This window comes from Podarcis muralis, chromosome Z (genome assembly GCF_964188315.1).
Source record: "Podarcis muralis chromosome Z, rPodMur119.hap1.1, whole genome shotgun sequence".
NCBI lineage: Eukaryota > Metazoa > Chordata > Lepidosauria > Squamata > Lacertidae > Podarcis > Podarcis muralis.
This window is the reverse complement of record NC_135673.1, coordinates 2,780,214-2,803,946: the sequence shown is the minus strand read 5'-3', so window position 1 is coordinate 2,803,946 and position 23,733 is coordinate 2,780,214. Positions and strand designations below refer to the sequence as shown.

Genomic DNA, 23,733 nt, shown 5'->3' with positions numbered 1-23,733 from the left:
CTGCCCCCGGCACCACTATTCCGGGAGGGAGCCATCGTGGCGGCCCCCCCCCCGGACACGTGCCATGCACCCCCCTGCATGCACTGGGCGCCATGCTCCACAGGCAGCGCATCACACCCCCAGAACACGCACCACGCCCCCAGGATGCACGCCACGCCCCTGCAACAGTGTGTCACGCCCCCTGGGGGATGTCACGCCCCCCTGGGGCTCCAGCCACGCCTTCACCTGCTCTCTGCCCCCAGTAGCGGAGCATGCAGCTTTGCCACTGTACACACACACACACGGTAGCCAGGGTTCTGGGCGTTCCTGGCTTGCTTTCTGCTGGGCTCCTCCTGAACTCAGGGCAAGCATGCAATTATATGGTAGCCTCTCCTCCACTCCCTGGAGTGTCTGCCATGAACCATTGCTGCTGTTGTGATTCTTTGCAGGAGGAGCAGAAACTGGAATCAAGATGGGGGTTGCCGGAAGAGGGAGGGGTGGGTGAAATGGGTATGCTGCAGCAGGAGCATTGAGAAGGGGTGTGCTGCCAAGGGGGTGGCAGACCCCGCCCTACAAGGAGTGCATGGCAGCAAGTTTTGACCTCTGCATGTAGTTTTATGCAGACTTTCCCCAAAGGTTGCGCACATTCCTCTGGCTGAAGAATCTGCAGCATGACATCTGTCGAACTGCAAATTTTGAAGGCGGTTCGCTTGGCATTAAAATGTGAACTTTAGGAGACTTAAGAACAGAAGAAAATCCTGTCGGATCAGGCCAAAGGGGGCCCCATCTAGTCCAGCATCTTGTTCTTGCAGTGGTCAAAGCAGATGCAGCAGTGGGAATCTCACAAGCACAACCTGAGTACAAGACCCCGCATGGCTCTTTGTGGCTTCCAGCACTGCTGTGTCTGACTTTGGAGACAGAATATCCCTCATGCCTGGTAGTCACTGATAGCCTTATCTTCCATGGACTTGTCTGATTTTCTTTTACAGCCATGACCGCCTCCTGTGGGACAGAGTTCCATAGTTTAGTTATGCACTGTGTGAATAAGTTACAGGTAGGTAGCCGTGTTGGTCTGCCGTAGTCAAAACAAAATAAAAAAATAAAAAAAATTCCTTCCAGTAGCACCTTAGAGTTTGGATTTGATTTCCCGCTTTATCACTACCCGAAGGAGTCTCAAAGCGGCTCACAATCTCCTTTCCCTTCCTCCCCCACAACAAACACTCTGTGGGGTGAGTGGGGCTGAGAGACTTCAGAGAAGTGTGACTAGCCCAAGGTCACCCAGCAGCTGCATGTGGAGGAGCGGGGAAGCGAACCCTATTCACCAGATTACGAGTCCACTGCTCTTAACCACTACACCACACTGGCTCTGTGGTATTACTCAGAAGGGTGGTGGGAATGGGTGATTGGCTGATAGGTGTGGTAAACCTGTTGACGACTGTTAATGACTGCAATTGGTCTTACAGGGAAAAGCAAGGGCTGAGATGGCTAAAAAATTTATCATGTATAATGAGATAAGAATCCAATGATTCACCAATTCCCACCACCCTTGTGAGTAATACCCCTCCCCACCCTCACTATATATTAGGATCTGATGACTTCTGTTTTAGTGTACCTGAAGAAGTGTGCATGTACACGAAAGCTCATACCAATAACTAACTGAGTTGGTCTCTAAGGTGCTACTCTGAGGAGACGCGGGTGGTGCTGTGGGTTAAACTACAGAGCCAGAAGGTCGGCGGTTCGAATCCCCGCGACGGGGTGAGCTCCCGTTACTCGGTCCCTGCTCCTGCCAACCTAGCAGGTCCAAAGCACGTCAAAGTGCAAGTAGATAAATAGATACCACTCTGGGGGGAAGGTAAACAGCGTTTCCGTGCACTGCTCTGGTTCGCCAGAAGTGGCTTAGTCATGCTGGCCACATGACCTGGAAGCTGTACGCCGGCTCCCTCGGCCACTAAAGCGAGATGAGCGCCGCAACCCCAGAGTCGGTCATGACTGGACCTAATGGTCAGGGGTCCCTTTACCTTTAAGGTGCTACTGGAAGGAATTTTTTTTATTTTGTATGAATAAGGACTTTCTTTTACCCGTCCTGTATCTCTGAACATTCAGCTTCATTGGGTCGCAGACCTATGGCACAGATATGTCTCTGGCTAAGAGAAGGTGGTGGGTGGCTTAGATTTCACCAGTGCCCTCCTGTAAGAAAAGTTGCACAGAAGGGCAAATTGCTGAGGAGGAACCTAGTAAGGGCCCCTGCAACCAGGGACAGCAGGCTGCCACAACTGCTTCTGTCCAGAATTGCCCTAGGATTTCTGCTCTGCTCTGAGAAAATTGCACGTTTGTAGATGTCCCTTGGCAAACCTTCCTCCTCCTGGGTGCTGGATTTAGCCTGAGTGGAAGGGGCGAATCTCCCACATCACACTGACCACAGCCAGGCCTTGTAATTTCCACCCTTGCATGGAAATTTAGGCCTGCTCCCTTCTTGAAGATGAAGCTGAACTGATTTAGCAATTTGCACAAATCTGGATTCCTCCTTCGAGAGCCCAGGACAGCCTGTTCTTTGGACAGCTGGCAAATCTTGAGCAAGCTCTGTTTAGGATATTGCCTCTAGAACCTGTTATGGAAAGAGCTCTAGATTTTGTCAAGTGGAAGCCCGGACCTCTGAACATGTGCAAAGTGTCTTCTGTCAAAGCCCCATAGGGAAAACACACAGTGAGACACAATTTAAACTGGTGCCTTCCTGGTTCATGCATAGGCTGCAACCCTAAGCCCAGTTACCTGGCCACAATTCAATGGAACTTACTGCACTTCACTGAGTGGACGGGGTTAGGATTGCATTGCGTGGGGTTTGCGAAAATACTATCTCATGTTTAACCTCAGTCTCCAAGTGGGGAGAGGATCCAGGCCTTAGTTTCCTTGGCATGAAACTGTTTACCAGGTTTTGGTTTCCTTAGTATGAAGATCAATGGATACTGAGGGATCTTTAGGATATATAGTTTTATTTACACATCTATACAACCTGAGCTTAGGCTGAGGGGAGGGTGTTCACAGCACCAGCACCCCAGCAGACCTTGCTTCTCCTTTAGGTTTTCAGCGGAGCCCCAAGTCACAGCTTTGGCGTTTAGCACAGAGCAAGACATGCCTCTGTCTCCCCAGCTTCCAACATCAGCCCAAACACCCCTCACTGTTCTCCCTCCTAAGATGAGGTGCCATCCAGCCTCGTTGAGGTGGGGAAAAATCCCACCCACTTATCTTGATGGTGACCTCTTTGGACATGTACAAGACGGTACTTAACTGGCAATCCAAGACCATTCCCTTAACAAAGGAACTGGTTTGGCTGGTTTCCTCATATAGATTCTACCCCTCATAAACAGGATCACAGATTTGAAAGGGACCTGCGGATACCATCCAGACTGACCCGCCCCCCTCAAACCTATAACAATACCTTTGCATGGTATACACATGAAAACTGTTTTGGATGCCTTGGCAGAAAGATAAGTGCAATCAATCAATAATAAATTTCATTCAACCTGTTGTCATTCCTGCTCTATGAAGCCATGCATGTTTGAATAGCCATGTGATATGATAGCCATGTTCAAATATTTAAAAGATGTCACATAGAGGAGGGAGAAAGGCTGTTTTCTGCTGCTCCAGAGAAGCGGACACGGAGCAATGGATCCAAACTACAAGAAAGAAGATTCCACCTAAACATTAGGAAGAACTTCCTGACAGTAAGAGCTGTTTGACAGTGGAATTTGCTGCCAAGGAGTGTGGTGGAGTCTCCTTCTTTGGAGGTCTTTAAGCAGAGGCTTGACAACCATATGTCAGGAGTGCTCTGATGGTGTTTCCTGCTTGGCAGGGGGTTGGACTCGATGGCCCTTGTGGTCTCTTCCAACTCTATGATTCTATGATTCTATGATTCTATGATTGAATGTGTGTGTGTGTGTGTGTGTGTGTGTGTGTGTGTGTGTGTTTAGAGAAAAGACAATTAAGAGGCAACATGATAGAAATTCATAAAATTATGTGTGGGGTGGAGAAAGTGGATAGAGAAATGCTTTTCTCCCTCTCTCATAACACTCGTGGGCATTAAAGGAAACAAATGTTGGAAGATTCAGGACAGATAAAGTCCTTCACCATGCAGTTAAACTCTGGAACTCCCTTCCACAGGAGGCAGTCACGCCCACCAACTTGAACGCCTTTAAAATAGGATTGGATGGATTCATGGAGAAGAGGGCTGTCTGTGGCTCCTAGCCACAGTGGCTATGCTCTTGTCTCCACAGTCAGAGAGAGCAGTACGTGAAAGCTGGAAGCCACAGGAGGGGAGATTTGCTCCAGGGTCCTGCTTGTGGCTTTTCCACTGGGGCATCTGGTTGGCCACCATGAGAAGAAGATGCTGGATTAGATGGGGCCTTTGGCCTGACCCAGCAGGCTCTTCCTACGTTCTTATATCTGGGGTGGTGTTTGCAGGCTGCTTTCTCTGGCCAACAACGTTTGGCAGGGAAGCAGGCTTTTGCAGCAAGCTTTAGCTCCGGTGGATGGCTTTTGCTCATGCCTTTTACACTGGTCCCTGCAGATCAGCACCTGAATTATTCAGAGCACACACTGCTAGTACTACCCGCAGTGTGATGGAAAGCGCACAGAGCTCAAGGCCAACGGGGGGGGGGGGGCACACTGCTGCCTGTAGCTTTCCACAGCCCTTCTGCTTTCAGCTATATTGGGTAGACAATTTGTTGCACAATCCCTACTTCCCAAAGGCAGTTGGAGGTTTCAAGCAGCCTCTTCCAATCTCCGAAAACCTCCTTCTTGTGGGGTGTAACTACTTATTTACAGACTTGGGGCTGCCACCCTTGCTTGTGATGCCACCCTCTGCCTGCCCACCTACCCCCCAACAACCCCTTCCCTCCTCCTTTACAGCTTACCCAACCCCCAACCCCACCCCTCACATGCCCTTCAAGCTCCCATCATGTCCTTGCAGCTCCTCTATGTCCTTCCACCCCTGCTTAATTCAAATCACTCTTTAAAAACCTGCCTTCTCTCTTCCGCCCCATTCCCTGAGTTCATGCAACCTCTTTCAGGGGTTTTTTAAAATATTGTGAAACAAATAAACAAGCACAAATCCAGGACTGAGATGCGGTACTACAGATTCTCCAATGGGGGCTGCATGATGACAGCCTTCCATACTTAGGTACTTAGGAAGGTACAGCAGCTGAGCAGATGGGGGCAAGCAGCACCTACAGAGGGCCAGTCCTTTTAAAGCTGCACCACTTCCTCAAAACAAAAACAAAACAAAACCCAGTGTCCTTGGACAAGCCCCTTCCACTAGCTTTAAGATCATTCAACATGCCCCCAAACCCCTGCAATGCACTAGACCAGGGGTCTGCAACCTTTAAGACAAAAAGAGCCACTTGGACCCGTTTCTGAAGAAAGAAAGAAAAACTGGGAGCCGCAAAACCGGGAAGGTGACGTCGGGACGGTGCATGACTAACGCACGCACCGCCCCCATGCGACATCACAGCCAGTACAGTGCCCGCCACAGTGGGGAGTGTCAGGGCGCACAATGTGCCTCCTCCCCTCGCTAGTATCCGCCCCGGAGCCGCGGCAAAGGTGTAAAAGAGCCACATGCGGCTCCGGAGCCGCGGGTTGCAGACCCCTGCACTAGACCAAGGGTAGCCAATATGTTGTCCTCCATATGCTGCTGGACTACAGCAACCATCATCCCTAACCACTGGCCATGCTAAGGGGGGCTGATGGGAACTGTAGTCCACCTAACACCTGGAAGGCACTGCACTGGTCACCCCGATCTAGACGGGATAAAACAGCTTCCTGTGTTCCTCAACTTTGGGAATTGGGAAGGGATTTGTGCAGAGAGTAGTGCCTTTGAGCGTGTACAAAGAGTCTTCCGTACCCCTGAACGAGTGACTCATTCCTCTGGAATTAAAGGAAATTACATCCTATACAGTATACATCTACATAAGCTGTGTCCTTTGTAGCTAGGAGTGCCTTTAACCAGCTATGGCTGCTTCTGGGCAGGCATTTGGTAACATCTGCACTGTTGCAATGTGCTCAGTGTGGGGCTACCCTTGGGTCTGGTTCTGAGGCTCCAGTGACTGCAGTGTGCGGTGGCCAGATTGCTGGTGGGGTCACCTGGCTGACCATGTGTGGCCCCCTTGTTGAGGCATCTGCACTGGCTGCCCATCTGCTACTGAGCCAGGGTCAAGGCCCTTGTATTAATTCACAAAGCCCTGGACAACTTGGGACCAGGGTACCTAGGACCCTTATATCCCAGCTTGATCACTCAGATCAGCAGCAGGAGCATCATAGTCGTTACCTCAATTGGTGAGGCTAATTTGACAACAACAAGAAACCGAGCCTTTGGTGTCTATCAGCCCAGTCCTGTGGAACACTCTGTCACAACAACAACAACAACAACAACAACAACAACAACAACAACAACAACAACAATTTATTTATACCCCACCCATCTGGCTGGATTTCCCCAGCCACTCTGGGCAGCTCCCAACAGAATATTAAAAACGATAAAACATCAAACATTAAAAACTTCCCTAAACAGGGCTGCCTTCAGATGTCTTCTAAAAGTCAGATAGCTGTTTATTTCCTTGACATCTGATGGGAGGGCGTTCCACAGGGCGGGCGCCACTACCGACAAGGCCCTCTGCCTGGTTTCCTGCAACCCTACGTCTTGCAGGGAAGGAACTGCCAGAAGGCCCCGAGTGTCCTGGACCACTAGACATTCAGCAGTTGCCAACTTTGATGCCAACATTTAAACACCTTTTGGAAATGGTTATAATTGGCTGTAACTTACGTCTGTTGTAAATATATATATATATATGATTTTAATTGCATGGTTTTTTGTTTGGATATTTACAGCATAGCATTATATGAATATTTTTATAAATGAATGAATGAATGAATGAATGAATGAATGAATGAATGGAACCACTTTTGTGTTGGCCTGCACCTCTTGTTTTAGTTAGAAGATATACCCAGGGGGTGTGTGGGTGTGGGTATGCGTGCATCTGATTGTGAGCACATCATCAAGTGGTTGTAAGGTTTTTTTGTCTGGCTTTCCTCACACAATACAAAAAATCTGTGAATGCTTGGATGTGGCTGATTCATCCAAACAGCTGTCTCCATCCCCGCCCACCTTTTTATTCATCTTTTGCCTATCCACAGTGAGATCCAGGGAGCTCCTGAAGCTGCAAAATGAATGGAGGCCACATCCCTTTGATTTAAAGGCTTTGTTTACGGAGTGGGGACGGGTGGGATGGGGAGAACGGAGACCCCGACCCCTCAACCAGTGAAAAATTTGTCCTTTGCTCTGAAACTGAGAGGCTCTCTCCAGACTGGGCAGAAGATGCAACCTATAATCAGGGCTTGGGTGGTGACTAATCTCCATCCACTCTGAAAAATGTCCAATTATTAACAGATGAGGATGATAATACATCAGGGTAGTGTTGATTTGGTTTGTTTTATTTAAAAAGGTCATCCGGCTGCAATGTACAGGCAGCCTTTGACTGTTCCCTTAATTTTTAAAATAAAACAACAACATGTGCTCTCTCGTCTGCATCCCTTTTGACTGCAGCAAGGAGGAAGGTGCCTCATTGACATGATTTGGTGGGTCTGAAAGGAATAATTCTAGACAGTTGCAAAAGGCCTGTGTGAGGCAGCCTTCCTCGACTGCCTTCTGTCTTCCTGGGGAATTATTTTTGGGACTTGGGATGGCCTGGCAGGGTGTGGTCTGTTTGTGGGGAAAGCTCATGGAATGGATCCTCCTCTCTTTTCCACCCACCAACCTATTACCTAACCTTTCAGTTTTTCTGTTTTGCTATGTGCAGGACATCAGGAGTGTGAGGGGAGGAATTTGGTTAAGGACACAGCTGAATGCCAGCCTTTTTTATCTTGTTGGCATCCAACTGTCTTGAGAAGCGATGGAGTGTGTCTCTGGGAGTGAAGCCAAACTGCTGTGTTAGCAGCAACCAAGTGACCTACCAGGGGCACAAGTCTGGGCAGCATGTCTGGAGGTCCTGGGCTGCGCAGACAACAAGACCCTCCTTTTGGCCACACTGATGTGGTGCAAAGGAAAGCAGAGCAAGATGTTTGGCACCAGCTTGGCACCTGCCGGAAGGCGGCATACAAGGTGCCATCTTGGGGACTCTGCTCCAGATTTCTTAATAATAATAATAATAATAATAATAATAATAATAATAATAATAATAATAATATATTATTTATACCCCGCCCATCTGGCTGGGCTTCCCCCGCCACTCTGGGCGGCTTCCAACAAAATATTAAAATACCATAATGCATCAAACATTAAAAGCTTCCCTTCTCCTTAGCCTTTTCTTCTCCCAAAGATGTCCTGCAAAGCAGCAGAGGTTGAGGACCAGAGTTTTCCTTCTCCTTCTCCCTTCCCAGGTGGACGATCTCCATCCACCTGTCTCCAAATTTTGTGATGAGGCTGAAGGAAGGCATGCAGCAGAGCCAGGGAGGTGTGTAGCCTGGAAAGATTTCTCAAGGGCCAGCCAGATAGAGATTCCCCACTGCTGGTTTCGGGAAAATCACACCAAATGTGAGGTATATCATACAGAGAAGCAACGGCTACCCTCCCTCCTGGGAAGGTTCAGCAGGGCTCTTAGCAGCCTCCCATTATCATTTCACGCAGGTCCGTGCCTCACACAGCGCCACCAAACACCAACTCACCGCTTGCTGCCTGAGCACCTTATCTCAAGGTTTTAAGCTGGGCCTGCTTCCCAAAAGCTCATCTCCCCCACCTCAGTTGTTTTTGCTGAAGCAAGGTGTACAGCCCAGCAGGTGCCAGGAGCTGCCTCCCACAGGAACACTCCCTGGCACCAGCGGTAACTATTCTCTGTAAACTCTTCGTTTCCAAGGGTACTTTCCAAAGATAATCTTCTCCACCGCATTCAGCAGGTGCAGTCTGGGGGTGAAGGGTGGGGTGGAGAGGTAATAAAAGTCTTGAGAATCATAGAATCATAGAGTTGGAAGAGACCACAAGGGCCATCGAGTCCAACCCCCTGCCAAGCAGGAAACACCATCAGAGCACTCCTGACATATGGTTGTCAAGCCTCTGCTTAAAGACCTCCAAAGAAGGAGACTCCACCACACTCCTTGGCAGCAAATTCCACTGTCAAACAGCTCTTACTGTCAGGAAGTTCTTCCTAATGTTTAGGTGGAATCTTCTTTCTTGTAGTTTGGATCCATTGCTCCGTGTCTGCTTCTCTGGAGCAGCAGAAAACAACCTTTCTCCCTCCTCCATATGACATCCTTTTATATATTTGAACATGGCTATCATATCACCCCTTAACCTCCTCTTCTCCAGGCTAAACATGCCCAGCTCCCTTAGCCGTTCCTCATAAGGCATCATTTCCAGGCCTTTGACCATTTTGGTTGCCCTCCTCTGGACATGTTCCAGTTTGTCAGTGTCCCTCTTGAACTGTGGTGCCCAGAACTGGACACAGTACTCCAGGTGAGGTCTGACCAGAGCAGAATACAGTGGCACTATTACTTCCCTTGATCTAGATGCTATACTCCTATTGATGCAGCCCAGAATTGCATTGGCTTTTTTAGCTGCCGCGTCACACTGTTGGCTCATGTCAAGTTTGTGGTCAACCAAGACTCCTAGATCCTTTTCACATGTACTGCTCTCAAGCCAGGTGTCACCCATCTTGTATTCGTGCCTCTCATTTTTTTTTTTTTTTTTTTTTTTTTTTGCCCAAGTGCAATACTTTACATTTCTCCCTGTTAAAGTTCATCTTGTTGGTTTTGGCCCAGTTCTCTAATCTGTCAAGGTCGTTTTGAAGTGTGATCCTGTCCTCTGGGGTGTTAGCCACCCCTCCCAGTTTGGTGTCATCTGCAAATTTGATCAGGATGCCCTTGAGTCCATCCAAGTCGTTGATAAAGATGTTGAATAAGACCGGGCCCAAGACAGAACCCTGTGGCACCCCACTAGTCACTCTTCTCCAGGATGAAGAGGAACCATTGATGAGCACCCTTTGGGTTCGGTCAGTCAGCCAGTTACAAATCCACTGAGTGGTAGCATAGTCAAAGGGTACTTCCAAAATGGTGCACATTGAAGAATGTAAGAACATAGGAAGAGCCCTGAGGCTGGATCAGGCCAATGGTCCATCAAGTCCAGCACCCTCTTCTCGGTGTGGCCAGCCAGGTGTGTCAATGGGAAACCCACAAGCAGAACCTGAGTGTAGAAGCAATCCCCCCTCCTGTGTTTTCTAACAGCTAGTATATCTCTGTCAATTTCTGTCTATTGGTGAGAGAGTCCACCTCCACAAACAAAACCCTTTTTTTAGAAAAATGGGGCGGGGTGTGTTTGTGTTGAAACCCCACCGCCGAGGCTGCTGTGTTCTATATCTGCCACTCTCAGCCACTTCACAGATGCCACCATGCCTCGCCCCCTCGGTTTTCCTTCCGGCAATCTGCTCTCACCAGTTGCCAATTAATTGCATATTGGTGTCTGCTCTCTTCCAGCAGTCTCGATAAACACAAGGAAGGCAGAATTTGAACAAACTCAGTCCTGACTGCTGCGGGGAGGGGGGGTGGGGTCTGTTGGCAGGCAGAATGAAAATCTGTCATTGTCTCAGGCATGTTATCTGCTTGCTTTTGAAAGCAGACTTGTGGGGAAGGGGATGGGCAGGAGTGCTTCGCTGTTTCACTCCAGAGATGGTAAAGGATGCTGAGGCCAGAGTGTTGCTGTGTTCTTTTCTTCTTCTTCTAAAGTGTTTGATATGATATGATAATCTTTACTGTCCTTGTCCCATACAGAACAATGAAATTGAAAAATCTACATAAAACATTCAAAGCCCAACAAGCCTGCTATCCCAGCTTGGTTAGCCCCCTAAAAACTCTGATACCCCATTTTAAAATACAGTGGTACCTCGGGTTAAGTACTTAATTCGTTCCAGAGGTCCGTTCTTAACCTGAAAGTGTTCTTAACCTGAAGCACCACTTTAGCTAATGGGGCCTCCTGCTGCTGCCGCGCTGCCAGAGCACGATTTCTGTTCTCATCCTGAAGCAAAGTTCTTAACTTGAAGCACTATTTATGGGTTAGCGGAGTCTGTAACCTGAAGAGTATGTAACCTGAAGCGTATGTAACCCAAGGTACCACTGTACATTATACTCCCATAGAGACTCCTTACACTGCGTTTAAAACCAAAATCACATTTTGATAGAAACTGTTTCTCAGGCGGCTAGTCCTGGTCTTTATAACCCTGGACCTTCTTCCAGAAGGCAGAAGCTGGAAGAGATCATTTCCGGGGTGCGCACTATCCTGCACAATCTCTGCAGCTTTCTTATGACACCTGGAAGCGTAGATTTGATCCAAGGTGGGAAGAGTGCACCCAATTATTCAGGGTGGAAAAGGGCTTTTGTTGCTGGACTGCCCTTCAAGTCAAACACACACACACATATATGCCAATTCTGTTTGTTTCAGAACATGTTTTTGTTCTGAAGGACTTCTTTGTGCAGCGTGAAAAAATGTTGGATGATTAAGGAAAGATAAAGTCCTTCAGCATGCAGCACATAGTTAAACTATGGGACTCACTACCACATGAGGCAGTGATGGCCACATACTTGGACAGCTTTAAAAGAGGACTGGAAAGTCAGTAGAGCATGAGACTCTTAATCTTGGGGTCATGGGTTCAAGCTCCACGTTGGGCAAAAGGAGGTTGGACTAGATGACCCCCATGGTCCCTCCCAACTCCACAGTTCTATGATTATTTTAAGCACCTGTAAGCATTGCCTCCCCCTCCCTGATTTGCTCTGGCAATAATTGAGTCCCCAAATACTGCATTTTCTAACAAGGCTAATGGACAATACAGTGCAGGCTATTGGCAACCAGACCATCAGATTTAGACAGAGCTCGCCTTGCAGCCTGGCGCTTCTAAGGCAAAGCGTGGAAGCCTCTAAGGAGCCACAGACCTGCCAATCTGTCTGTGCTGGGGAAGAAGGCTAGTTTAAGAGGGGGTGCTGTATAATCTGTCTGAAATCTGCCCATAAGGACCTGAGAAAGCCGCAGCCTCTCTGTTTGGGTCAGGTTTTTTTGCCTCCTCTCCAGTAGTGACATCCCTTCATGGAGAGAACATACTATCTTGCTAATAAGGTATCCTGCACCCTAGGCTGGGCTTTGGCAGATGTGGCAGCCGGTTTAGATGTGACTTTGCACAGTGGACTCTGGGTAACAAAATCTGTTTGAACTTGGCCCTGTAGACCACCGGAAACCAGCTCAAAGCCAAGAGAAGGGCGTCTCTAAGCATCTCCAAAAACCCTCTCCATCCAGACTTTGCCGCTGGGAAAGCAGAAAAAGAGTCTATTCGGTGTGCAATCAGTTCGGCGCGAGGGGAAGCCGCACCGTAGTTTTGAGTACATGCACGATCTGTTCTCTCCTCCTATTTCCCGGTTCCCAAAGGAAGGGAAGCGAGGAGGAGGGCGGGCCGGCAGCGCAAGCGAGGGGACGGGCCGGGCCGGGTCGGGCTCGCCTTTGTCTCCTCCCTTCCCGCGGAACGAGCCAGCGGAGGGAAGGAGGCTGCATCGCGCCCGGGCTGAGTCCGCCTTTGCTGCTGCTGCTGCTAGGTCGAACCCCCGGGAGGATTGGGGCCTGGAACAGAAGGAAGAGGAGCAGCGCCCGCTCCACTCCACTCCCCGAGCCGAGGCAGGCTGGGGAGCGATGGTGGCCAGCGCCAGACGCTGCTCTGTGGGGCTTTCAGCGTGGCGCCTCCTTCTCCGAGGAGACCCGCAAGTGGCGGAGACGGCTGCCAAGGTAGGGGCGCTGCGACACGGCCGGATCAAATGAACGCCCGCCTCGTTTGTTCACGAGCAAGCCCCTCGGGGGTTCTGGTTGCAAGCGCGATTCAGAGCTTGTAATGGGGAGATGGCTCAGCGGCGATCGTGCGCTTCCTTCCATCGGGAATCAGGCCCAGGGAAGGCGGCGGCGCTGGATCTGCCCGGCAGCAAGTCGTCCTGGCAGCAAGCTCTCTTGCACGCGGGCGGGGGGGGGGACCTTGCTCCAGAGTAAGTGGGCGTTGGCATGCTAGAATCAGGTGCGGGCTTGCTCGGGAGCAACAACCGGTACAGCGCTGTATGGCGCGCTTGGCAGCGGGGGCAGATGTTGCACGCGCTTCCTCCTGAGGGAACACTCCCGCTCCGCGGGATGCAGCGGGGTGGTCGCCTACTCCTGAGTAAACGTAGTTCCTGGAGTGGTTGTTTGCGACATGGGGCAGGGCAGGGTTTAGGTTTGATGAGCCCCTGAGCCCCTGAAGGTAATGGGGCCCTTTATATGTCCAGCTGTCCTTTGTCAACAACGAATGGTCCCTGTTTTTGGTGTTGAGTATATGCTATATGGTAATTGATGGACCTAATAGGTATCTCAAGCCTTTTGCACGTAACAAAATATGTATTTTATCAAAGTAATTGTTGAACTGAAATAAAATCAAGAAGAGGTATATTAATAGTGAATCTGGGGGGCCAAGAGAGTGGGGCCCTAAGGTATAGCTTGTTTAGCTTATACGTAAATCCATCACCGGATGGGCTCACGGGGTCCCTTTTATATCCTCACAACAATCCAGTGAGGTAGCCCGCCCCCTCAAATCAGCCCCAGCCCACTGTTAGCTCCTTGTTTGAGCAGTAATAGCATATTTGCATAGCTCAACATTTAACACCAGACTTCTCCAACGTGGTTCCCTCCCTCCGTGGTTTCAGACTATGGCTGTGTTCATATCCTCTTATTTCATTTCCCCTCCGTTTCCCTACCTCTCAATTCTTGCACTATAGCTCAGCTTTCTCTAGGACATAGAAGCATCTTTTTGGAATGCCTGCCAAATAATGTGCAAGTTTAGTTCACTTTGAGCCAGTGGTGGTGCAATGGTTAAAGGGTTGGACTAGGTCGGTTCAAGACCCTACTCAGCCCTGGAGCTCACTGGGTGACCTTGGCCCAGGCATAGCCTTCCAGACTGACCCCCCTCTCAGCCTTAGAAACTGATATATGAAAGCTAGGAGCTGAATGGCACCTTAAACCTAGGTTGTTGTGCACAGCAACGGAATGTCTAGGCGTCGTTTTTTTAATAACAAGAATACTAAGCTGAAAATGAATGAACTGCAGCTAGAATCTTATGTTCATTTTTCACATGGTCTAGTCCTCATCTGAAGAATGCAAAAAACAAAGCCATGCTTCCCCTCCCAACATCCCCCCTAATATTCTTAAGAGGATCTCTTCTCCATTCTTCAGAGAATGGCTGGAAGTGGGGAGGCAGGAAAAAAATCATCTTTCTTTCCACTCTGCAGACAAGCCCTGGATTCTCCCTAAAAGCTCCTTTCCCTCATATAAATAGATATTTTGGGCTCAGAAATTAACACATATTAAAGGCCTATGCAACTGATGGCAGAGACACCACCTTGAGTGTCCAGTTTGCAAACCTAGGACTTAAGTGTCCTGCAATGATCCCACTCCAAAATTTGTTTTGATTTTAAGCATCACTGTGAGAGTCTGAGGTAGACAACACTTTAACATGCACTACTTAAACCAGTGATGGCCAAACTTGGCCCTCTAGCTGTTTTGGGACTACAACTCCCATCATCCCTAGCTAACAGGACCAGTGGTCAGAGATGATGGGAACTGTAGTCCCAAAACAGCTGGAGGGTCAAGTTTGGCCATCACTGACTTAAACCGTCAAAAACTAACTGGCTTGTATATTTCAAATTAAAAGCACATTATATATTAAAAGTACATCAAAACCTAAACAAAACATGTTGGGTTAAAAAGAAAAGAAAGTTTTCAGGCCCCCAATCCATGCACATTTTACTTGTGAGGAAGCCCCATTGAACTTGGTTGGGATTTACTTCTGAGTAACAGTGGCAATTTTAATCTGAAATCTTAGGCGCAGTATTGCACCCAGAGCTCAGAAACTGCTCGCATTTATGAAATTCCCTGTCACAAAACATGCCTCGAACAATGGGAGTTTTAAACACTGCCTACCTCAGAGTTGCTGTGAGGGTTTAAAGATGGGGAGACAGAGAACTATGTTCACTATCTTGAGCTCCTTGGAAGAAAAGGTGGGATATAAGTGCAATAAACAACCAAATAGATTTCTGTATTGTTTGCAAATGGATATTTTTCCAGAAGCAAATCACACAGAGTGATAAACTTGCACAGTATTCCAGTGGCGTTCAGAAAGTGGGTTTCACGTCACGTGTAAGCTTCAAATCTAACTTTGGAAATTAACAGGGAAACATCTGGAAAATGGAGGAAACTACCATGTGAATTCAGCTTGTGACTCCCACAGACCCCAGCCAGCATGCAGGCTGAGGAAGGCTGTTCTAGCCATTACACCCCACTGCTTATTTTACTTGCATCCAGTGCAAGGAGTTCTATGCAGGCTGTTTGGGAGCTGAGGCTGGAATGCAGTTTTGGAAAAAGGAAACAACTTCCCTGTGTTTGAAGCTGCTGCTGGTTATTCTTTGGCCATCCTCCCTCGGTGACTTTCTTTGTAAATTGCCAAACTGGGATTGGCAAGGGTTCAAATCCCCACTTAGCTATGATGCTTAATGGGCCAACCTCACAGGGTTGATGGGTGGATAAAAGTGGGGTTCGAGAAGCACGCATGCTGCCCTGATAGGGTATATCATTTTAGGGGAATGAAATGCAATTTTTGCTAATTTCTGAAGTGATCAGTCTTAACAATATATTTTTGGTGTGAGGAATTCAAATCTGCTATTATTTTTGTGATTGGACAACATTTACGGTAACTTGGCAAGTCTACGTCTGAGGAGGAAACACATAAACTGCTTTCAGAAAACCAAATAATTTTCATTTTACCACCTGAAAATTTCATTTCACTTTTAATTAGTATACTGCCTTTCTATATTACTATACACAAGGCAGTTTACAAGCTGAAGAAATAACAAAGATCACACACCTTATAACAATCTAATTCAATACAAAAAGCCATAATAACATAACTTTAAAATAAACAATGTATCAAAAAAGTAATATTCAATAATCCATTAGAATATAATAGTACACAATAAAATTTAATTTCAGCAAATAATAATTAAACAGAAATTCACTCTTCACAACAATAAATAATTACTAAACTATAATCAATAAAAATAACAACAATTCACAATGCTTAAAATACCACAATGCATGTAAAACCATGTAAAAAGATCAAATGGAGAAACAACACACAACGTATAAAACGTTAAATGGTAATGATAAATTATAATAAGTTGTTGTTGTTGTTGTTATAACTGCAAGCACTTGGCAATCATTTTTAATGATTTATTTGCAGTTTTAGACACAATTTACTTACCAAGCAAAACTAAATTATATTAATTTAAGCAAAATATATTTTGAATTCCCGTCATGTTGCAACTTTTTCGCATGTCTCCTTTTTGTAGTTTGAAAGTTGAAAAATTCAACACAGCTGCCAAAGGTGCAAATCCCTGCATTTGTGTAACAAACAAAACAACGGTGCCGTGAAATGGCTAGGCTGAGACTACCTTGAGAAAGTTGCCCCGAATGCTCGATGAAGATTTGAACCCAGAACTTCCTGGCCTAGCCTCTGTGCTCTCTACGTAATGCTTCACACTGGCCTTGATAATGCAACAAAGCACTGCAGACCCTCCCCCCAAAAAGGGGTATGTAGCTGGGGGGAGGGCTGTGGCTCCATGCTAGAGCACCTGCTTTGGATGCAGAAGGTCCCGGGTTCAGCGTCCCACATCTCCAGTCCAGGTGGGGTCAGGAGAGCCACTGCCAGTCTGGGCAGCCAATACTGAGTTGGGTGGAATGGTTTAAGGCTTCAGACATTAAACCACTTTGTATTAAGGGACACAAGGACTAGAATGGTGCTCAATTTTGTAAGGCGCTGACCAAAACTTAATGTCTGAGCACCTGCTCTGTTTGCTGAAGGTCACAGGCTCAGTTCCCACACCACCCTAGCACCTCCCCACACCTGGTAGGGCTGGGAAAGCTGCCACCCTGGAGCGCTGCTACTGATAATTGTTGACCCTGCTAAGCTCAATGGATCAGGGGCTGACTTGTTTATGAGGCAACCTCCCTTGGTTCTTAATATTATATTAAAAAGCAGACCATTTTGTTAGCATCACTCATGAGCTGGGAAATGTCCCTAGGTGCTGAGCATTGAAAGAAAATGCGGTCATCTTGCCATGTCTGTGTCTCTCGCTCTCCTGGCTGCTGCTATGGAAAGAAGGTGGATGTTCCGTTCCTTACCCTTTTTTTTCACTTTCGCTTCTTCTTAATTATTCCAGGCTGGTGAGAAACTGAGCTAGATGATAAGAGAACTAACCAGATTTCCAGCAGCTGCTGAGATAACCACTCTGGCTTCTAGTCTTTGCTTTGAAAGTTTGTGGTGGGAAAGTGGAGGAGGCGCTTCCTGCCTTCTGAGGTGTCAATTTGTTGACATGTTTCTGTTATTCCTCCTGTTTCTTGGCTCCGTGTACAAAGCAAGCAGCCAGAAAATCAGAGGATGTGAATTTCTTTTTTTAAAAAAGGAGGAAAAGCGAGAGCCAGCCAGCTGCTCCCCCTCCCCCTCAACTCCCCCCCCCCCCCAATTGCAAGCATCACAGACTTGGATAAAAGCGACACAGCTTTTATTAGAATTTTACAAGTCAGTTCAGTGTCTTGTGATGCTCCGGGTAAGACCTTCAAAACCTTGCTGGTTTGATGCCGGAATCTTCAGAGTGACCCTGTGAAGGGGGACTGTGCTTGTTATACCTATTTGGCAGAAGGAATGATGCTTCTCTTAGGCCTTCGGGGTCCATGCATGGCTGAGGGAAGGCTATCATTGCCCCCCTGTATGCTTCCTAGCCCCCCCAATTCCATAATGTCCCATTCATGTTCAGTCCTAAGGAACTCTCCTTGTAGCTTGTTGGGGAGGAAGAGGGAGAGAAGTTCTCATGTTTTGCAAATGTTAAAATGAGGGAAATGTTATGACCTATCTATATAGTAATATATAGTACGTTTCCAAGCACAATTCAAAGTGTTGGTGCTGACCTTTAAAGCCCTAAATGGCTTCGGTCCGGTATTGTGGTACCCCTGGATGCAAAAGGGATCTGTTCCAGAGCCCCGTTCGCATCCTGAAGCAAACACAACCCGTCTGTGCGTGTGCACGGGTTGCGATTCGCCGCTTCCGTGCATGCGCGTATGTCGTTTTGAGCGTCTGCGCATGCGCGAGCAGTGAAACCGGGAAGTAAGTGCTGTGGAGGGCAACCCAAAAATGCTCAACCCGAAGCATATTTAACCCAAGATATGACTGTATACCTGAAGGAGCGTCTCCGCCCCCATCGTTCTGCCCAGACACTGAGGTCCAGCTCTGAGGGCCTTCTGGCGGTTCCCTCCCTGTGAGAAGCCACGTTACAGGGAACCAGGCAGAGGGCCTTCTCGGTGGTGGCACCCGCCCTGTGGAATGCCCTCCCACCAGATGTCAAAGAGAACAACAACTAGCAGACTTTTAGAAGACATCTGAAGGCAGCCCTGTTTAGGGAAGCTTTTAATGTTTGATGCATTACTGTATTTTAGTATTTTGTTGGAAGCCGCCCAGAGTGGCTGGGGAAGCCCAGCCAGATGGGCGGGGTATAAATAAATTATTATTATTATTATTATTATTATTATTATTATTATTATTATTATTTAGATAGTTTCTGAAGTGATTCCTGCATTGCAGGGGGTTGGACTAGATGACCCTTGGAGATCCCTCGCAACTCTACAATTCTTTGAGGTCTTACTTTATAGGCTATGTTTTACAGCAGGCTTTGCCAACCTGGTGCAGGAGCTTCTGCCTATGAAAATGCGGTAGCTCTGTGTCAAACAGGCACAAGGGTTATCTACACGGGGATTCTTCTGTATGTAAAAAGCAAACTGTGTGTTTGTTTGTTTGTTTGTTTGTTTGTTTGTGTGGTTACTGTCAGGTTCGGCGACTGCCTTTTCTTTGGTAGGCTGCTGTGTATGATTACAGTATTTACTTGGCATGCAAAATTTAACTGACCTGGCCAGCTTGGCAAGGAAGCTCTTTTACTGTTTGCAGATTATTATTGCACAGGCTGCTCCACAGCCCTCCTCCTCCTCCTCCTCCTCCCAGCATTCCTTGAAGCAAACAGCACAAGATTCATGTGTGTGTTGCTGCCTTCACAGGTGCTCACTTGAGGCTCATAGGCAACGACTTGCCTAAAATCAGCTTGTGGGCGGTGGCAAGGATAGTAATGCTGTTCAGAGAATTGCAGACGATTTGCATGCATTATCTTCGTAGGCTTAGCTGGACCCAGGCCAATAACCTGCCTGTATTAGTCCTGAGTCATATGAAGTCATAGTAGAGAGTGTCTCTGAGCCTCTGCAGAGTGTACATTGTGTGGCAAGTGCCAGCTGCATGCATGCAGACTAGCAGTTAAGTGTTTCCCTGGGTCACAACTTGCTGGCATTGCAGGGGGTTGAACTAAATCAGGGGTCAGCAAACTTTTTCAGCAGAGGGCCGGTTCACTGTCCCTCAGACCTTGTGGGGGGCTGGACTATATTTGGGGGGGGGGATGAACGAATTTCTATGCCCCACAAATAACCCAGAGATGCATTTTAAATAAAAGCACACATTCTACTCATGTAAAGTTACGCGCTGATTCCTGGACCGTCTGCAGGCTAGATTGAGAAGGCGACTGGGCAGGATCCAACCCCTGGGCCTTAGTTTGCCTACCCATGGATTAAATCAATGTTTCTTAACCTTGGGTCCTATAATCCCTGACCACTAGTCCTGCTAGCTAGGGACGATGGGAGTTGTAGTCCAACAGCATCTGGGGACCCAAGTTTGAGAAAAGGTAAGGTAAAGGTACCCCTGCCCGTACGGGCCAGTCTTGACAGACTCTGGGGTTGTGCGCCCATCTCACTTAAGAGGCCGGGGGCCAGCGCTGTCCAGAGACACTTCCGGGTCACATGGCCAGCGTGACAAAGCTGCATCTGGCGAGCCAGCGCAGCACACGGAAACGCCGTTTACCTTCCCGCCAGTAAGCGGTCCCTATTTATCTACTTGCACCTGGGGGTGCTTTCGAACTGCTAGGTTGGCAGGCGCTGGGACCGAGCAACGGGAGCGCACCCCGCCGCGGGGATTCGAACCGCCGACCTTTCGATCAGCAAGCCCTAGGCGCTGAGGCTTTTACCCACAGCGCCACCCGCGTCCCTGTAAGTTTGAGAAACACTGAACTAAATAATCCTCTGGGTCAGTTCTGTGGTTTTGTGATTATATAAACCTGCAAACTCCATTCAGAAGCTAAGTTTATTGAGCTCAATACTTTCATATTCCAGAAATAAGAAGCTGAAGGATGGGTGGGGGTGTGACCCAGGCTATGGATGGAGTTGTGTACACTATGCTTTAAAAATAGTTTAATAATCTGCAGCCTGGCAGTCCATCTTCCAAGACAGGTGAGCAAAAGAAGATTCTGTTGTCCCAGGTCAGTGGTCCATTGAGTTCAGCACCCTGTTTTCACACTGGCCAAGCCGATGCCCATTGTGGGAAACCAGGGAGCAGAGAAAAAGCACAATAGAAACATTTCTCCCCTCCTGTGGTTTCCAGCAACTGCTATTCAGAACTTATTGTTCGTTAAGATCGCATCAGGGTTCTGGTAACGGGCAAGATTCAGATGGCATCAGAAGAAAACATATTATGTCCTTCAGGTATGTTGAAGATCTGGATGTGTAGAATATCTGGTGCTGATTGAAGCAAAGGGAGAATCTCAAAGGGAGACGACGACTTCCAGATCAGGATGGCAGTTCCACAGATTGAGAGGTTGAGGAATGAACTATTGCATGATTGCTGATTATGTCCAACCAAGAGGGGCACTTTAGGATGAACTTCAGCGTAATATAAACCAAGGAAGACTTGGGCTAATGATCATCTGATAAATGGATTTTTAAAAAAATCAAATGGTTTCTGACCCTTCCAATATAGCTTATTTGCCATTGGGGATGGAATGGGCTGACTGAATTTTAAAACCAGCAATGTATGCCTACTTTTCTCCCCTATTGGCAGAAGAGCTGTGCTACTTTAAATGGCTTAAATAAAAGTGTGTTTTTTTTTTTACAAAAGAAGAAGAAGAAGAAGCATTGCTTCCTCTGACTGTCAGAGCAGAGCAAACATGGCTAGTAGCCATCCATCGCCTTCCCCCACCCCCACGAATTGTCCCAGTCCCCTTTTTAAAACAATCCAAGTTGGTAGCCCCCACTGCCTCCTGCTGGAGGGAGTTCCGCAGTTGGACTTTGCACTGTGTGAGAAAGGACTTTCTCGTATCTGTCCTTCCAGCATTCAGCTCCATTGGAAACTTTTCTCTTTGAGCTTTCCCCATGCTATGCATCGTTTTATAAACTCCAATCATGTCTCCTCTTCCTCACCTTCCCTCTAAAGTAAAAGGTCCTAATGACTGCAACCTTTCTTCATATGGGAATCGCTCCATCTCCTCGATCATCTTTGGCCGCCCTTTTCTGAAACCTTTCCAGCTCCAGCATATCCTTTTTGACCCCATGACGTGCACAAGCGAGGCAGATTTGTATGTTCCTTGTTGTAAGCTGCTTGTTCTGTGGCGTCTGAGATTCCACCAGGCGCTGCCCACACACCTAAGCATCAGCTCCTGTTTGTGGTTTCCAACATTAGAATGTTGGTCAAGCAGTTGTGACACTCACTTTCCAATCCTTGCTCTGTTCTGAAGCTCAACCGGGGACACCAGGACATTCAGTTACTCTTAGCCTAACCTACCTTGCAGAATAGTTGCACAAATAATTTTGAGGGTGCCGCTGCTGAGGGGGAACCATGCATACTGCCCCTGGCCTCCTCTGGGGAAACAGGACAGGTTAAAAAACTGTTTTTCATGGAAATACACCTTTGCAACAATAATGGCTGCAGATTTGATGACTTCAGTGTGATGCGAACGGGATCTGTTCCGGAGCCCCGTTCGCATCCCGAACAGAACGTAAGGCGCGACAGCACATGCGCGGGTTGCGTTTTAGCGCTTCCGCGCATGTGCGTGACGTCATTTGGACCGTCTGAGCATGCACGAGCAGCAAAACCCGTAAGTAGCGCGCTCCGTAACTTCCGGGTCGTCGCAGAGCCGGCCCGAAAGTGCTCAACCTGAAGCGTATTTATCCTGAGGTATGACTATTCTTAGGAGCAGAAGTGCTGCTCCCCCACCCAAAAAACCCCAATCCTTGCATTGCACAAACGTAAAGCTTTGCTGTGTTTTTATTTCCCCCGGTGATGTTTTTGTTTTTTAAATGAAGAGGTTCGTGGAGTACCTTTTTAGTGGCCTTGCCAGAACTTAGGCCCCAGTGTGAGATTTTGAGCCGAGCTGCAGCTTGTGGATGGCAAGTGGGGGGTGGGGTGGAGAATACAGATGCCCTCTGCTGAGGTTATGAAGGGGGAAAGAGCTGGACCCAGAGACATGGGCTGCTGCCAAGAGATTTACGGCAAACAACGGGGGGGTGGGGGTGGGGAGCAGGCGCCAAGGTAATAAAGCAAATGACTTCAGCAGTAGCCTTTAAAAAGAGGATTGCCTCATCGCCCAAGTGAGGATGGCAAGATTCACCTGCCAATAACTCTCTTGGCTATGTCACTTGGGCTTTGGGCTTGTCTGGGCGCTGCTGGCAAAAGGCTGGAGGCTTGTGGATGAAGTGGAACCCACCCACCCATATTTTGAGGGGTCAGCACTTTTACAGGATTCGCCATAACTCTGCCTCCCGTTGATTCAAGATGCCCCTGCAGAAATATGCTGACTTTTGTTGCTCTAACCAGGGCTTTGTGTAAAGCGCCAGTGCAGTAGGTGCTGAGTTGTCAGTGGCTGAGTGTCAGACTAGGGCTTAGGAAACCAGGATTCGAACCCCAGACTGGGTGACCTTGAGGGCCAGTCACTGCCTCTCAGCCTAACACACCTTGCAGGGTTGTTGTGGGAGGAGGAGAAGCATGCACACTGCCTTGAGCTCCTTGGAGAAAAAGTCGGTGCATAAATGCAGTCAATCAATCAATCAATCAATCAATCAATCAATACTGTAGTCAGCCAGCCAGAGGCTTCGTACTACAACTCCCCTGGACCTGGTCTTTGTAGCAGGGCTGTGGCTAGGGAGTGGAGCACCCAGTCTTTTACTCCATGCTCTAGATATCTTGCCCTTCGCCTTCTCCTCACCCCTTTTAAAAAGTGAGGACTCCTCCACACACACACCTGGTCCTCATTCACCAAGAGGCCAAATTCTGTACACTGATGTGAATTTCTGGCATGGGCCCAATCCACAAGTCCTCTTTAAGTGCCTAGCAACATTTCTGTAGTGCAGGCTCTTGGCAGGGGTAATGGCGGTTTTGCCAAAAACTCAGGGAAGGCTGAAGCAGAACTTTGGCCTGACCTGGCTTGACTCTTCTTACATTCTTTAAAATTAGGAAGGATTTCACATAGGGTTTCCCTGGCTCTTGATCCTGAGGCTGCAGCTGGTGCAGAATGCTGCAGCCCGGTTGCTGGCAGGAGCGAGGCCTCGTCAGCATCTAATTCCTGCGCTCAGAGATCTTCACTGGTTTCTGACCTGCTTCCGGGCCAGGTTCAAAGGGTATTGCTGTTAGCGTATAAAGTCCTGAACAACTTGGGACCAGTTTACCTACGAGATCGCCTTGCCCCACATGTGCCAACTCAAGCACTTCAGTCGGCAGAAGAAATCCACCCTTGAGAATACAGGTGAAACTCGAA

The 23,733-nt window shown here is 48.0% G+C and overlaps 1 protein-coding gene across 12 annotated transcripts in view; it reads left to right on the top strand.

Moving 5' to 3' along the window:
• Positions 1 to 23,733, top strand: part of DAB2IP (DAB2 interacting protein) — a 314,536-nt gene that overhangs the window by 181,654 nt on the left and 109,149 nt on the right. The window contains exon 1 of one of the 12 annotated variants that reach the window (XM_077922174.1): positions 12,402 to 12,778. The exons of the other annotated variants lie outside the window; for them this stretch is intronic. The gene's annotated coding sequence lies outside the window, so the exon portion shown is untranslated. Of the gene's footprint in view, positions 1 to 12,401; positions 12,779 to 23,733 lie in introns of those variants that run through there. 12 annotated transcript variants of the gene reach the window in all.